The sequence below is a fragment of the Lissotriton helveticus genome, chromosome 3_1 (assembly GCF_964261635.1).
Source record: "Lissotriton helveticus chromosome 3_1, aLisHel1.1, whole genome shotgun sequence".
NCBI classification, from domain to species: domain Eukaryota; kingdom Metazoa; phylum Chordata; class Amphibia; order Caudata; family Salamandridae; genus Lissotriton; species Lissotriton helveticus.
Genome location: NC_136061.1, coordinates 138270698 through 138286961, shown reverse-complemented (window position 1 = coordinate 138286961; position 16264 = coordinate 138270698).

Genomic DNA, 16264 nt, shown 5'->3' with positions numbered 1-16264 from the left:
AATCTGCGGTACTGGTGAGCCTCTAAGCATGTGTCCCCCTTACCATAGTGACTGTAGTATCCATGGCTGCATTTAAAAAAAGAGTTGTGTGGGCTACCACGCATCACTGCAGCATTCTATCCTCTGCCGCCTCCCCAAGTCTTCACTGTAAACACTGTGGCGTACCTTGTGACGTGGCATGTGAAAGCAGGAAGGAGCAACAAGCATCACTTAGCAACAGGCCAAGCAATCCTTGGAGTTGTGGAATTGCGGAACAGTGAAGAAAGCCATGTGTGAGTGCATAGGTACCGAGATGACTGCTGAGAGGCCAAAGACCAGACTGCTGACCAGTGCAAAGGCCTCGTGCTCATGCGCACTTCTCACTGTGGTGATTGCTGATAGATTAACTCTGATCCGTGATCTATCAGGAAAATAATTTGGTCCCAGGGTGGTTCCACGGTGTCTCCACCAAGTGTCCTAGGGGGCAGGATATACCTACCCTGTCCCTTATATAATTTTTTTAAAACTCAGGATAGCAGCAGCATTTTGATCATGTTGCTGGCAGACAATCAGAGCGCTTGCTCCCATGGGATTATGACTCCTATGGAAGTGAGATGGCCAAAGGGGAAAAAGCTCCCTGGGCCAATCAGAATGATCTATTTTTGAATTGGTACTCCCTTCAGACTCTCGAGAGACTCTCCTGGACTCAACCAATCAGATATACAAATATCTTTAAACCTTAATTTCTCAAAACCAATTGAACAGATTTACACCAATCACAAAAAGCACAATCTGCCGACCAAGATCTAGCTTCCGGACAAATATGGTGTAATTACGTTCAGCAGTTTTTGCAGTAGTGCTTCTTAAAGAAGTCGATGGAAAATGCTTGAGGACTTTGCATTTTTTGAGACCACCATTTTTTCTCGGCCCCCGTTTGAAAGATGACCCCAAAACTTTCCAGGCACAAATTAGGAAAAAAGGAACAAGTTTTGTGGACATTCATGAAACGGTGCAAAAGTTATTAGCAATACAAATTCCTATGGAAACGCTGGCCCAACTAGAACTATGAAGTGGAGATCGGCCACTAGACAATACATATAGGACGAAGAATACATGACATGGAATAATTTACCAGGACTTGGGAACAGACAGAGGCATAGGGAAATTATGAGGCAGATTTACAAGCCCCTTGGGCCACTTTTGCGTAATTTTTAACATGGGAAAAGTTACGCAAAAGTGGCGCAAGTGGATTGTAAAACTGCCCCTATGTGTTTAAATGCCTCTGTGGTGAGGATGGGGGGACTCTAGAGGTCAGAGATACCAATTTGTGTAGATAAGACTGTGAAGAGGTATAAAGAGAGTATGAAATTGATGCACACAATCAGAACATTTGGAGATTTCGTAACCCGCCCTACTTGTTACCTCATCTCTTTAACTCAAACTAATAGCCCCTTATCCCATGACGCCCCTTTAGCCCCAGATCTGTCTCTTATACCTTCTTCCCAGGATGCTGAGTGTCGTTTTTTTTATTAAAGCACACATTGTACATGAAACAAAATATTTTTGGGAGACAGCGAAGGAAACTTAATTGCAGAGTCCGCAGAGAGTTTCATGTACACTGCTGTCCTTAGCAACAGGAAAACTTGAATCGCACCGGATCCCAGGAGTCAACGTCTGGGGCACAGTGATAGCTGCCGGGCTGAGTTCTAGGCATCCTCAGGACACTGAAAACACGGTGTTAATCAGGAGCACTAAGCAGAGACTTCCAACACACATACATTTGTTTAGAGAAGTGGTACTGATAATATTCAATATGTAAGAAAGGCATGTAACTGGGAACAGGGGAGGTCGGATAGTACCTTGAAGGCTGCTAAGACCCAGATAATTGGTAAGCAGAGGGTAGGAGGCATTTTGCTAAAAATTGACATTGTTCCCCTGCATATTAAAAAGACATGGAGAAACAAATGAAAAATGTGTATAACAGACGTACTATTCGTAGATGTGATGCATTTTCACTAGTCCCTTTAGAAACACTTCTCAATGAAGAGATCCTTTATTTAGAGCAGATTACTATACCACACAGGTCGATGAAATGTGTTTTCTAAGATCACAGGGTCACTAGCATTAAATAAGAGCCTTAATCTCCAGCTCTTAATAGGCTGCCCTGATAGGCAGCACGTGCTGCACCTGTTACTGGAAGGCCACCTAAATCACACCAAAATCTCTTTCTGAGTGTCTCATCCGGCTGCTACTGCTGGTACTGTTCTGGTAAATAACATCTTTTTTAGTCTTCTGGTTCTCCAAATAGTGTTAGTGCATGCCTTAGCAGCAATATTTGCATGTTAAAGGCTGTCTCGGCCCTCTCCATCCCCATGATTGCTTATAAGAAAAAAAAAGGAAGAAAGTCAGGAGCTAAATTCTATTTTGTATTTCACAATTCTAGTAAAATGACATATATTATACAATCAGCCGTTCTTTGGGGGACTGCTCTCGCCTGGATTCCATGTGGGCACTAGCTCATTGCAGGAGTGCTGGCCCCGGCTCGGGGGCCTGTCCTCACTGGTGGAGAAGGTGGGTGGGTGCCAGGACCACCAGACGCTGCCCTGAGGACTTCGGCCTGGCTGCGGCTCCCAGGTATGTTGGTGCATGCTGAGTCACCTGGACAATAGGCCTACAGAGACAAGATGAGGCTGGAGGCAAGATGGCGATGCGGGCTCGCACCGCTCTACGAGTGGTGTCCCCAAGAGTCTCACAGAGCTCCAGAGAAAATGTACTCCCGCATTTGCAGGTCCGATTGCTGCAGCATGGCCCCAAGACCTGGAGTGAGTCTTTAAGCTGTGGCGTGGAGGGACCCAGTGGCTAAAACGGAAACGATATTGGGTGCGGATGGGTGCTGGAGCTTCCCCTAGAGGGCTTTTCACAGTGCAGTGGGTGCACATACGCCCTTGTAACATTTGAAATGGGGTGCTGAATGCTAGCCCTTGAGGCGGTCGAGACCGGAGGAGGACTGGGAGCCTTGCGGAGGCTTGCCCGCTCTGCTGGGCCCATCTCAGGGCAAGATGTCTACAACAAGGCTTGATTCTCCCGATGCAGTCCAAGATTTACCTGCAGACTACCGCATGCCGCCTTTGCCCACCACCACCCTGCCTTCTACGCCTACGGCCAGCATCAGCTCTGGGATCCCTCCAGGCCCAAGAACTCCGACTGTGAGTGCTCCTGACCCCTGGTGGCCTGGCTGGACGAGCACCACATGAACCCCAGCAATGGCAAGAAGATCATGCTCTGTAAATAAGTAATATATATTTGTCCAACTCTCATCGCTTCAAAACATATGAACTGGACAGTGAACCAACTTGCCTACGGTAGGTACCAACCTCAGAAAATATACCAATATTATATCAAAACCAAGGTAATTCTGTGTGCAAACTTCAACAGTGCCCTCAGTCCAAGGGCACCACCCTTTCCCTCAGGGTCAATTGTATATATAAGTTATATTAAAGTTGCACCACTTTCCAATTATATACAATCAAATCAGTTCATGTCAAGTCCATTTTGAAAAGATGATTTAAATTCCTTCTTTATTGCTTTTATTCCTCTGTTTAAATGAGCCACAGCCAACGCGTTTCGTTCTGCGAACAGAACTTTTTCAGGGCTTGCAAATTTACCATGTCGTCTTCATGCAAGAGTCAATTTCATTACGAGGTGTGGTGCAAGCCCTGAAGAAGTTCTGTTCGCAGAACGAAATGCGTTGGCTGTGGCTCATTTAAAAAGAGGAAAAAAGCAATAAAGAAGGAATTTCAATCATCTTTTCAAAACGGACTTGACATGAACTGATTTGATTGTATATAATTGGAAAGTGGTGCAACTTTAATATAACTTATATATTTCATCGCTTTCACTTTCCTGAAAAGGCAATCTTGAGTGAATTTGCAACTTGTGTATTCCTAACTCTAAACACTAGTATCTGTATTTTATTTATTGTTTTTTTTTGGGGGGGGGCTTATATAGCTCGAACTAGACCAGAGACATCAGGTATCAGAGCGCTTTACATGAGCACCAATTTTGTTACACGAGGCCACATTCACTTTAGTAGACATACGTACTTACTACCATTCTTATGTGAATTTAGAGTTTATCTGTTTCATATCTTTCATGTAATTCATGTACTCTGAAGTCCTTATGTAATGTAAGTGGTTCTATTGTAAAGTGTTCTGACTCCTTCAGGTAAAGTTTGAGTTATATAAAATCTCATAAATATTTAAATAAATAATAAATTGTGTTTCATACAACAGCATGCTGCATTGTGGTGCTTACAGTTTTGTTGTTAAAACATTCTTTATGTGCTCAAAATTCCAGCATACAAACGGCGGCTGGCAAAAACTGGCAGAATTGGCCAACAATGTTAATCATGGCATAGAGCCACTCATCAGCTATGTTGAAAGAGTTTGCAAATTCTTCTAGTCCTTCAAAAACTGCTGGCTTCATATGTAATACCAAGAGTAACCACTGCTCACGTGTGAGGATCATTTTGTTCTTTTATGTAGTGGAACGTTTTATGCAGAGCGATGGAATATAGTAAAATTACAAGATGGCCACCAGAAGCTCAATGTTCCCGACCACTAAGGATAAGAAAAGCACAAGTGGCTGTAGCAGAACGATTCTCTTGTACTTACATGGTAGGTACCACACATGAAGCTAATACACTAAAGAGGAAGGAAAAGGCATTAATTGACTGTCGTACAGTTTCCATAAATAAACATAAAATTGCAAGTAGTACAAAACTCTTGGAAGAAACAGCTAAACCTCCTATGGAATTAATATACATACATGTACTCTTAAATGTTGGTTGCGGAGCATTGTAAGATCCCATGTTGAGAATGCATTGTGCAGCGGCAGTTCCAATTAGGTGCAGGCTGTAATGTGCAGTGTAGAGTCGAGGATGAGTCGCCCAGCGGTGATTCCGGGGCGGTGTACGCTGAGATGCGAGGTCCTGCGTCAAGGATGAACTGCATAGTGGCAGTTCTGAAGAGTTGTGGGACTGCTATGTGAGGTCCTGTATTGAGGAGGCATCATGCAGTGGTTGTTCTGAAGAGCTGCGGGGTTCTGCATCAGGGATGCCTTGTACAGCAGCAGCTCCCATACAGTGCTGTGAGGAGAGGCATTGTGCTTCATCGGTTCTGCCCAAAAGACCACAGCTCGGCTGACATAGCATCTTCAGGCCCACTTTCAAGGGTCCAGAACGTGGGGGCACCACAGCAGGCAGAGTCCAGGTGCAGGGTTCAAAGTGGCTGGAGCCTTTTCTATCCCTGGGTCCCTGATTTGGAGGTCAGCCAACCAGCCCTTAGAGTTACTCTGGTAGTCCTGGATGCAAGCTGCAGGTTCGGTATTTCTCACCCGGGCAGCAGGGCAGCAAAGCAGCAAAGTAGCAGGGCAGCATAGTATCAGTCCTTCTTGCCGCATGGCAGCACTGCAGTCATTCTGAGTCTTCCACCAGTCTAAAGGTGCACAAAAATGTTGGGTCTGATGGCTCCACCATTTATCCTTAGTACCAGCTTTGTACTAAGATATGTTTCTAGAGTGTTCCACCCTCAGAGGCCTGCCTTCCTATCTGCCCTGTCCCCAGCTTGAGTGGGGGCAAAAAAGACTAGTGTAAAACTGTTAAATCTGGGGGTCTCTAGTTGGCAGAGGTAGGTACCGATGTCCAAATAGGGACCCTTGCTTCTAGTCAGGGTAAGGATAACCACTGCTCCCCCCCTTGGTAGCTTGGCACAAGCAAACAGGCTTATCAAAGGCAATGTGTAAAGTATTTGTACCAACACTCACAGTAACACAGTGAAAACACCACAAATGGACTCCACACCAGTTTAGAAAAATAAAGTATTTTTATCTAGACTACACAAGACCAAAACGACCAAAATCCAAGATACACTGTTCCAAAATAAGACTTTAAAAAGAGTTCAAGGGTTTGCACCAAAATAATCCACAGTTGAGTCACTTTTAGCCCAAAGTACCTGTAGATGTGACAAAAATTCCAAGCGGTCTGTATGGGGAGCATTGCGATTCCGTGTATGGATTCCGGTTTGCAGGTTCTACGGTAGAAAGCGTCTCGCACAGACACGATGCGACGATCTTCGGGGCGGCGACGATCTTCGGTGTAGCGGCGATGCGGGGTGCAGCATTGATCCTCTTCTGTCGCGTCCCCTTGATGCATTGGCGCTGGACTCTGCAACGCTGTTCGCAATGACGGGATGCGTTCCGCAGGCAAGCTGTGCATCTGGTCTCGCAGGGACAGCAGGTTCTGCGACGATGTTCGCAGCGACAGTAATCTTCCCACACCGGAGGGATGTGCTCTGCAAGCGAGTGACACGTCGGGCCTTGCAGCGGCAACAGGCGCTGCGACGATCTTCGCGGCAACGGGAATTTTCTCGCACTGTCGACAATGCGCTCCGTAAGCTAGCGATGCATGCAAAATTGTAGATTTTCTTCTCTTCTTCTTTCCCAGCTTCCCAAAGAGCAGGAAGCAACCTCCAGAGGCCCCACAACTGGATCAAGCACTCTAGGCAGGTCAGAACTAACACAGCAGAGTTCAGGGAGGAAGCTGGGGTTGAAGTCCTATTGTTCATGGGACTTCTTAACAGGAGGTCAGCTCTCCTCAGGCCCTTGGAGATCTCTTCAAGCAGGGCACACAGCAACAGCAAAGTCCTTCCCCTCTCCTTGGCAGAATAGCAACTGCAGGTCAGCCTACAAACACAGAGAAGGGCAGTCCTTCCTCTTCAGTATTCCAGCTTTTCTCCTAGGCAGAGGTTCCTTCTTGATTCCAGGACGATCTAAAGTTCAGTGGTTTGGGGTCCTGTAGTTATACCCCAGAAAGTCTCTGATCCATTTGTGCAGGAGGGATCTGAGCCCGGTCCAAACCAGGTCTGGGTGCTTCCTGCCAGTGGACACCTTCTTACTTTGAGAGAGAGGGGCAGGTTCGTCAGCCACCCAGCAGGAGGTGGAGCCAGCATTGTGGAAGGCAGGCACAGCCGTATTCAGGCCCATTATATCCCCTCCCACCACTCAAGATGCAGATGGAGCTTTTTAGCCTAGTGCTGACTCACCCAGCCTCCTGGAGGCACCCCAGCCCCCATCACTCACAAACCAGACAGTCAATTCACAAACAGGCAAAGGCACACAGAAAGGTTGGGCAAGAAAACAGCCATATTCTAAAAGGGCTGTTTTCAAACACAGGATTTAAAATATATACTTCCTAAAGGATTGGTTATTACATTCTGAGTTCAGGGATACCAGACTTCAATTTTCTATCTTGCTCCTATGGGAAGATATGCAGGTAAACATTATATACAGCATTCCCCATTCTAGCCTATGGGCAAGATAGCCTTTCAATAGTGAAAAACAAAATGGGCAGTATTTCACTATCAGAGCATGTCACCCACACTAGCACATGCTCTACTTTTCATGTACACTGCACCCTGCCCATGGGGGTACCTTGGACCTTCCAAAGGGGTGTCCCATGCATACAGAAAGGGAAGGGTTAGGCCTGGCCAGGGGAGACACTGGTCAGGTCAGTATGGCAGTTAGCAACTGCACACAGGCACTACGGTGGCAAGCCTGAGACACCATTCTAGGGCTACTCATGTGGGGGGCACAATCAGTGCTGCAGGCCCACTAATAGCATTTGAATCACCAGCCCTAGCACACTCAGTGCATTTTACTAGGGAACTACTGGTAAAACAAATATGCCAGGGATACCAGACAGTTGAGTCACTTTTAGCCCAAAGTACCTGTAGATGTGACAAAAATTCCAAGCGGTCTGTATGGGGAGCATTGCGATTCCGTGTATGGATTCCGGTTTGCAGGTTCTACGGTAGAAAGCGTCTCGCACAGACACGATGCGACGATCTTCGGGGCGGCGACGATCTTCGGTGTAGCGGCGATGCGGGGTGCAGCATTGATCCTCTTCTGTCGCGTCCCCTTGATGCATTGGCGCTGGACTCTGCAACACTGTTCACAATGACGGGATGCGTTCCGCAGGCAAGCTGTACATCTGGTCTCGCAGGGACAGCAGGTTCTGCGACGATGTTCGCAGCGACAGTAATCTTCCCACACCGGAGGGATGTGCTCTGCAAGCGAGTGACACGTCGGGCCTTGCAGCGGCAACAGGCGCTGCGACGATCTTCGCGGCAACGGGAATTTTCTCGCACTGTCGACAATGCGCTCCGTAAGCTAGCGATGCATGCAAAATTGTAGATTTTCTTCTCTTCTTCTTTGCCAGCTTCCCAAAGAGCAGGAAGCAACCTCCAGAGGCCCCACAACTGGATCAAGCACTCTAGGCAGGTCAGAACTAACACAGCAGAGTTCAGGGAGGAAGCTGGGGTTGAAGTCCTATTGTTCATGGGACTTCTTAACAGGAGGTCAGCTCTCCTCAGGCCCTTGGAGATCTCTTCAAGCAGGGCACACAGCAACAGCAAAGTCCTTCCCCTCTCCTTGGCAGAATAGCAACTGCAGGTCAGCCTACAAACACAGAGAAGGGCAGTCCTTCCTCTTCAGTATTCCAGCTTTTCTCCTAGGCAGAGGTTCCTTCTTGATTCCAGGATGATCTAAAGTTCAGTGGTTTGGGGTCCTGTAGTTATACCCCAGAAAGTCTCTGATCCATTTGTGCAGGAGGGATCTGAGCCCGGTCCAAACCAGGTCTGGGTGCTTCCTGCCAGTGGACACCTTCTTACTTTGAGAGAGAGGGGCAGGTTCGTCAGCCACCCAGCAGGAGGTGGAGCCAGCATTGTGGAAGGCAGGCACAGCCGTATTCAGGCCCAAGTGCTATCCCCTCCCACCACTCAAGATGCAGATGGAGCTTTTTAGCCTAGTGCTGACTCACCCAGCCTCCTGGAGGCACCCCAGCCCCCATCACTCACAAACCAGACAGTCAATTCACAAACAGGCAAAGGCACACAGAAAGGTTGGGCAAGAAAACAGCCATATTCTAAAAGGGCTGTTTTCAAACACAGGATTTAAAATATATACTTCCTAAAGGATTGGTTATTACATTCTGAGTTCAGGGATACCAGACTTCAATTTTCTATCTTGCTCCTATGGGAAGATATGCAGGTAAACATTATATACAGCATTCCCCATTCTAGCCTATGGGCAAGATAGCCTTTCAATAGTGAAAAACAAAATGGGCAGTATTTCACTATCAGAGCATGTCACCCACACTAGCACATGCTCTACTTTTCATGTACACTGCACCCTGCCCATGGGGGTACCTTGGACCTTCCAAAGGGGTGTCCCATGCATACAGAAAGGGAAGGGTTAGGCCTGGCCAGGGGAGACACTGGTCAGGTCAGTATGGCAGTTAGCAACTGCACACAGGCACTACGGTGGCAAGCCTGAGACATCATTCTAGGGCTACTCATGTGGGGGGCACAATCAGTGCTGCAGGCCCACTAATAGCATTTGAATCACCAGCCCTAGCACACTCGGTGCATTTTACTAGGGAACTACTGGTAAAACAAATATGCCAATCATGGATAACCAATCACAATAACAATTTATACAGAGAGCATATGCACTTTAGCACTGATCAGCAGTGGTACAGTGCCCAGAGTCCTATAGCCAACAACCACGGGTCAATAAAAACAAAGGAGGAAGAAGCAAAACGTTTGGGGATAACTCTGCAAAAAGGGACCTTTCCAACAGAAACCCTTTGGGAGTGTGCTGAGGAAGAGCTTTTGTAACGTGTAAGTGTGGTAGATGAACACTCCTTCACCTTCCAGTCAGTGATGGCCTATCCTGGCAATTCATATTTCCCCTTTGTCTTCCTGCTTGGGAGCAATATATAAAGACCAATTGCCAGCTACACCTAGTCATGTGGCCCAGGATACAGGCTGCAGGCACCAAATTGTTGCGACAAGAAAATGCCAACTTTCTAAATGTCAGAGGAAAAACTAGGACATAAAGTCTTAGACAGAGGGTGCACTACTCCTGCACTCAATAGAGCATCTAATAAATATTAGCCTACTCTATATGACTCTCAGTATGCAGTATTTATGTACTCAAAATAGTCAAACAATTATTCTTGACTCTTGGCTTCAAACATCTTGATTTATTTGCAGCATTTTTTCACAAACAAAATTCATTTCATGAGTTGCTCATCTGTAATGGGCATGAATCACATAATCCCAATGCATTTTGGGTTTTATGAACCTCCTTCCTCAGGGGAATCCATAAACAAATGATACTTCCGATGAGTATATGTCAATACATTCTTGTACATACATTCACTTGATTGGAAGGCCCTCGTTCACATGAGGTAGTAAAAATAAAGAATTTAAGTATATTATGTGTGTACAATAGAAAGAAAAGTAGATTTCTATAGCCATGTAAGCGCACATAACGAGAAAGATTCAAAGAGAAACCACAGAGTGGGAACACAATGTTTTTGTCCACATACTTGTGACAATGGGCATACTATCCCTGGTGATAAACTGAGTTTCACACTGCAGGCCATTCAAGAATTAAGAATATGAAAAATTGGGGGTAAAAAAGTGCTCCCAATGCGAAGTCGACCCGGTGTTCATGCTTAGTGCGAATGCCACACACCTTAAAACACACAAACTGTCCAACAATACCTTCACGACTGCTCTCTGTACATGAACTGACAATGATCAAATTTGTGCTAAAGCTCTGGATCGGGATCCCTTAACGGTATTCCTCAAGTAATGGATGGGTGTTCTGCCTTACTGGCGTAAACGCTTCCTCTTATCCAAAGCGTTACTGTCTGTACGCTACTGAAAGTAAAAAAAATACTTTCCAAAAGTACTTCTTCAACTAATTAAACAGTATCATCTACTGCCAGCTTAGTACAAACTCACACATGATCCAATGCTTATACTACTGTGTTTTCATATGGTAGGGACAGCCAGGGTAAAGAATCAATATTTCTTGAGTGTCGTAAACTACAAAAGAAACAACCCAACTTTAAGAAAAATATGTCCTACTAAAACGAAAAACCAGTGCACCATCCCTCCCACCAAAGTGCTACTTACGTCTCAAAACTCCTGAGTCTAATCTCAAACCGCTGTTCTGTATAGACTGTGTGAGTCTGTCACCCGCCGTTAACTGAAGAATTGGAAACTGACCAATTTGAGAGATTGTCCACTACAACATCGTGAAACCTGCTTAATTCACGAGAATCCTAGAACTGCTCCCAAGCCGCCATACCGGTAACTCGGTGCTTCGGCTGGCGAAAAGGAAAACCGCCAAATTTAAATGAACCACCTCCATCCCGGACGTGTTCCCTATGACGCAGCGCTTCCCAAAACCAGTGGTGAAAAATAAGCGAAGGACTAGTAGATCGTCTAGTGTTCAGAAACAAACAAGATGTCTGACAAAGTACCATGCAGGATCCTTCTATTGCATGTTAAATACATGACTCATAATTAGTACGTTTCACTGAAATGAACAATATAACTTTGGAATATCAACTTTACAACAGATCCGCTTCTGCTAAAGCAAGCTTAAATCTACTTTACAATTTCAGTTATTACAATATTGTTCCTCACAATGGCTGTTACTGCAGATACATTAATCAAAACATGCTAAGTTTGTTGAAAAGAACATTACAGGTAAAGGATTTACATGCTCCAGTGTATGAATATTTCCCAAGACTAAATGGCTGATGGCCGTTCCCTTGGCCTACTCAAACACTGTTTCTTAAGACAGTGGTCCCTAGACAATAACCCAGTACAGAACAAATTATTAAAGACTCAATCAGTACTATCTCTCTGTCCAGCCGGACAGGTATTTAATACGCAGTAAAAGTATTAAAGGGATCGAAACGTCGTCAACACAATGTACATCATATACGTTTACTAAATTGTTATGATTAACATGTAAATGTGTCTTAATTATATTCTGTCTGTTCCATTTGGTAATGTGCTCATAAACAGACATGCCTTTTTTGCCTGAACCCTTTACTTAATGTTGTTTGTCTGTTCCTGTTAGCAGGACACAGGCTGTGTCCCAATTAGATTGTTTCCCCTATTTTGTGTTATACGTTTACTGCATATTAAATACCCGTCTGGCAGGACAGAGAGATATAGTACTGATTGAGTCTATATTAATTTGTTTTGTATTGGATTATTGTCTAGGGACGCTGTCTTTAGAAATACTTAACTCACCCAAGGTCCCTGACCAATTGCAAATTGGGTCCCCTAGTTTTTTCAACTACTCATACACTGTGAGAAAAACAAAAAAACATCTTCAACTGCACGTGAAAATGTGAAGGACAATAAAAAGAACACATTGATATGAAAGCATCAATCAACCAAAAACAATGTTAGATAACACTCTAATTAATGTGCTGAAGGTGAAACTACAGTGTAGCTAAGGGGTTGATAGTTAATTACTTTTTGATTTATAGAAAGCATTCTAGTTCCAATTTATCATTCAGTCCCTTAGGCATTAAGGTATCCAGAAACCTGATCCAAAATCTTTCACGCTGGATTAAAAATGTGGACATATCCCTGTCGGTTCTGAATGTAACCACTTCCAATACCGTAAATCTCAGTTGAGCAATAGAATTATGTTGTTCGGCCCAGTGGCATGCTAAAGAAGAGCTTTTTGTCATAGTGCTAATTCTACTTTTATGCTCAGTAATCCTTGTTTGCAGTGATCTCTCAGTCTTGCCCACATAATATAGGCCACAAGGGCATTTGATGGTATAAATCACATTCTGCTCATTATAATTAGCATTGTATTGTAAATATATTGGCTTTCCTGTCCAAGGAGAGAAATAGAAGATCCAATACGTTGTTGCAATGAGAACAATTGTAACATTTCTGCATTCCCTTGTATTGCTTTTTCATGTCTGGGCTACTTTCCGTCTGAATCTCTCTAAGTTTGCGTGAACTTTTTATATACGAAGATTAGAGGATCATGGAATAGGTTCATCAGATCAGGTTCTAACTGTAAAAGTTCCTATCTATTAAGATTCACTCATTTACTAGCGGATGACTGTGTAGAAAACATAAACAAAACTACTTCTCTTTTCTCTAAACCCTTTTCTTTCTTCTTTAAAAGATCAGATCGGGGTATCTCCTGTGTCCGTTTCTCAGCACTTTCGAATACCTCCATAGGATAACCGCATGTCCAAATATCCTGCTTGTATTGTGTCACAGTGGTGGTGTACTGAGTGTTATCTGTCTTAATCCTCTTTACCCGGAGAAACTGAGAAAAGGGCAAATGTCTCATCAGAGATATAGGATGGCAACTACTGAATAGTAATGCATTATACGGTCAGTGGATTTTTTAAACACTGAAGTGGTGATTGTTGTACCAACTAATTAAACTTTCCAAATGTGGCAATTTCAGAACTGTGACTTAAATTCCGACATTACTATTTTTTTTCTGAGTTTTATTTAGCGCAAACTTGACCCGAAGGTATCAGAGCACTATAAATGAGCACTAGTTACGTTACACAAGGACACATTCATTTTTGTTGGGGACGGGGAGATTAAGTGATTAGCCCAGAATCACAGGATGTTGAGCGTCCCTGCCAAGACTCAAACCCAGTTCCCCAGCTTGGAGGTCAACCTTTCCAGCCATAAGGCCACATCCTCTCCACTATTAAAGGGTTGTAAATTACAATTCTTTTGACAAACAACTCAATTTTCCTACCTGCTCCCATTTGAAAGTTGTCATTTATTAAACACAATAAGGTAACCCAATGTTATCCTTTGGGAGAGGCAGGCCTTTTAGTAGTGAACAATTTAATTTAGGAGTTTTTCACTACCAGGAAATAGAAGAGTTAAAAGTGCATGCCCAACTTTTTAAACACATGACACCCTACCCTGTGGGCTGCTTACACCTGAGAAAATCTTATGATCTTTTTTATAAAGCACTCAACCATGCTATTCAAAATGAATCTAAGTAACAAATTCAAGAGTTATAGTGTACAGTTTTAGAACAAGCCCTGCCTGTGCTCAACTGATAAATTCCAATATGCTAGGCCTGCATAGATTAACTAAAACCAAAATGTACAAGTGTATGGCCGAGGGATTAAATAACAAACAATTCTTATTTGCTTTTTAACAATTTACAAAATCTTCTGGAAAAAGTAGTGATGATCCTCATATTGTTGCACACAGTTTATTCAAGAAATGTTGATTTCATGGTTTTGATACCAGTACAAAGATTACTCTGCACTTGTAAATGAGTGATGCTGGTATAGTAATGTCAAAAACTGATGATTAATATTTTTGGCGATGTACCCAATGCATTTCAGGTGTAACACCTTTCAGCAGAGGTAACTATATGTAAAGGAAATAGAGCACAAATAGAACATCTAAAGAGTCAGGTAATTCAGGAGAAGGAAATGAAAAGGAAACATGCTCCATGACACCAGTCTGCATCATCGATGAACTCGAACTCCAAACAGTAAATGGATATTTCCATGCGAATTGTCTACCCACTTAGTTATGCTGACACATTGGATACCAGAGATATGGTGAACATGAACTAAGTAATGACCCTCATTATGAGTAAATAGTGCCTCTGACACCATTTGTGACTGCGTCGTGATTCACAACAAAGTGTGAATCATGAACCAAGCGGCATGCATAGAAAAGCAGACAGGTGGCTAATGTTCAACCGGATCCCTAGTAAACAGTAGAACTACACAGCCCAACACGCATCGCTATAGCCAATAGTAAGCGTATGAATATACTTAGTGTCAAAACATCTGAAAATCAGTTAAAGATAAAATACTAGATTTAAAGATAATTCAGAGGATAAACAAAATGCAATGTCAGATAATAAACCACCAAACCTGCAATAAGTGCATGGTGCCTTTAAAAGAAAATAACTTGGAATGTGTGAAGTAGTGTGAGCATGCAGTCATGAAATGGAAACCATAAAAGAATACCCAAAACTCAGCTGGCTGTATGTATCAAACCACTCTAATATACATATGTGTATGAGGACCACTCATAAAGGTTAAGACAACTGCTGGAACAGCAATGTCCCATTCAAACAATCTGGCAAGTAAAGGTGTACAAAGTACAAGCAAATTAGTGCCCGTCCCAAGCAGGACTTCCTTGAACATGAATTCTAAATGTAGAGAACAAATTACCTGGAAGGAGAACCATAAGTGTTTCCTTGTGTATCAGCACATCACCACAAAGTGCAAGGAACGCTGTTTGAAACCCAATGGTGATTATGAGGCATCGATTTGCGTGACCGTATCCGTGTGCAATATTAGAAACAAAAGAAAGACTCGACCGAGCTCACTAAGGGTTTGAGGTGGTAAAATTGAATTGAAAATAAGTGACACAAAGGCTTGAAAACATTATATGAAAATGTTGCATATCGTGAAAGGTATACAGTGTTACTGATTCAACCAGAATTAGAAAAATAAGATATACATATTGACAACTAATACAGCTATTGTGCTTATGATATAATAAAAATATTTGGCATCATTACAGTCCAAGAACTATGTGAAACTCAAACAAAAAACTGTTTAACAACAAAACATTTGCTGATTGACACTGTATTGTATGGTAAATGCTAATATAAACTGTGATGGTCACAAATTGCACCACAAATGGAAAAAACTCACTGCATGCAATTGTTAGAGAAACTAAGTGCAGGGTAAAAATCATGAGGTCCAATCATAAAAGATTAAAACATTTCACGGCTGTTGAATAGTGACTGATATAGAGGGATGGCCATGATTCATATCATATAACACAAACAGTAAAGGCTACAGACACAGTAAGTCTGTAAGAAACAAGCCATAATAGGTTTATCATTAGTTAACAAACAGCCAAAATGTTTTATCCAAAGATTTTCTGCATCTTAATTTTCATGGTTTGAAGTAACAATTTCTAGAATCAAAAAACATAACTGTGAGAGATTTTGATCGTAATCTTACAGCTAAACAAGAGTTCTTATTTTTGTTCCTGGTCATGCTTTTGGGTTCCCTGATTTGGCCTTTTACTAACCTTTCTGTTTTCCCCATTTACATTAAGCCACATTGGTATTTGATGGCATATATTACATTTTGTGTATTGAAATCTGAGGTAAAGTCCAAGTTTGATGAGTTTCCTGTTTTAGGATGGATGAGATACAGTGTTGCCTCACTGCAATGAATACAATTGTTTTATTTTTTAGTCCTTTATGAGACGTGGAACTGACGGATTTCGTAGAAGACAAATTCTATTTCAGGTTTTTATAGTACAGGGGCATTCCCAAATGGGTTTATGGTGAAATAGTCCTCTAAAAT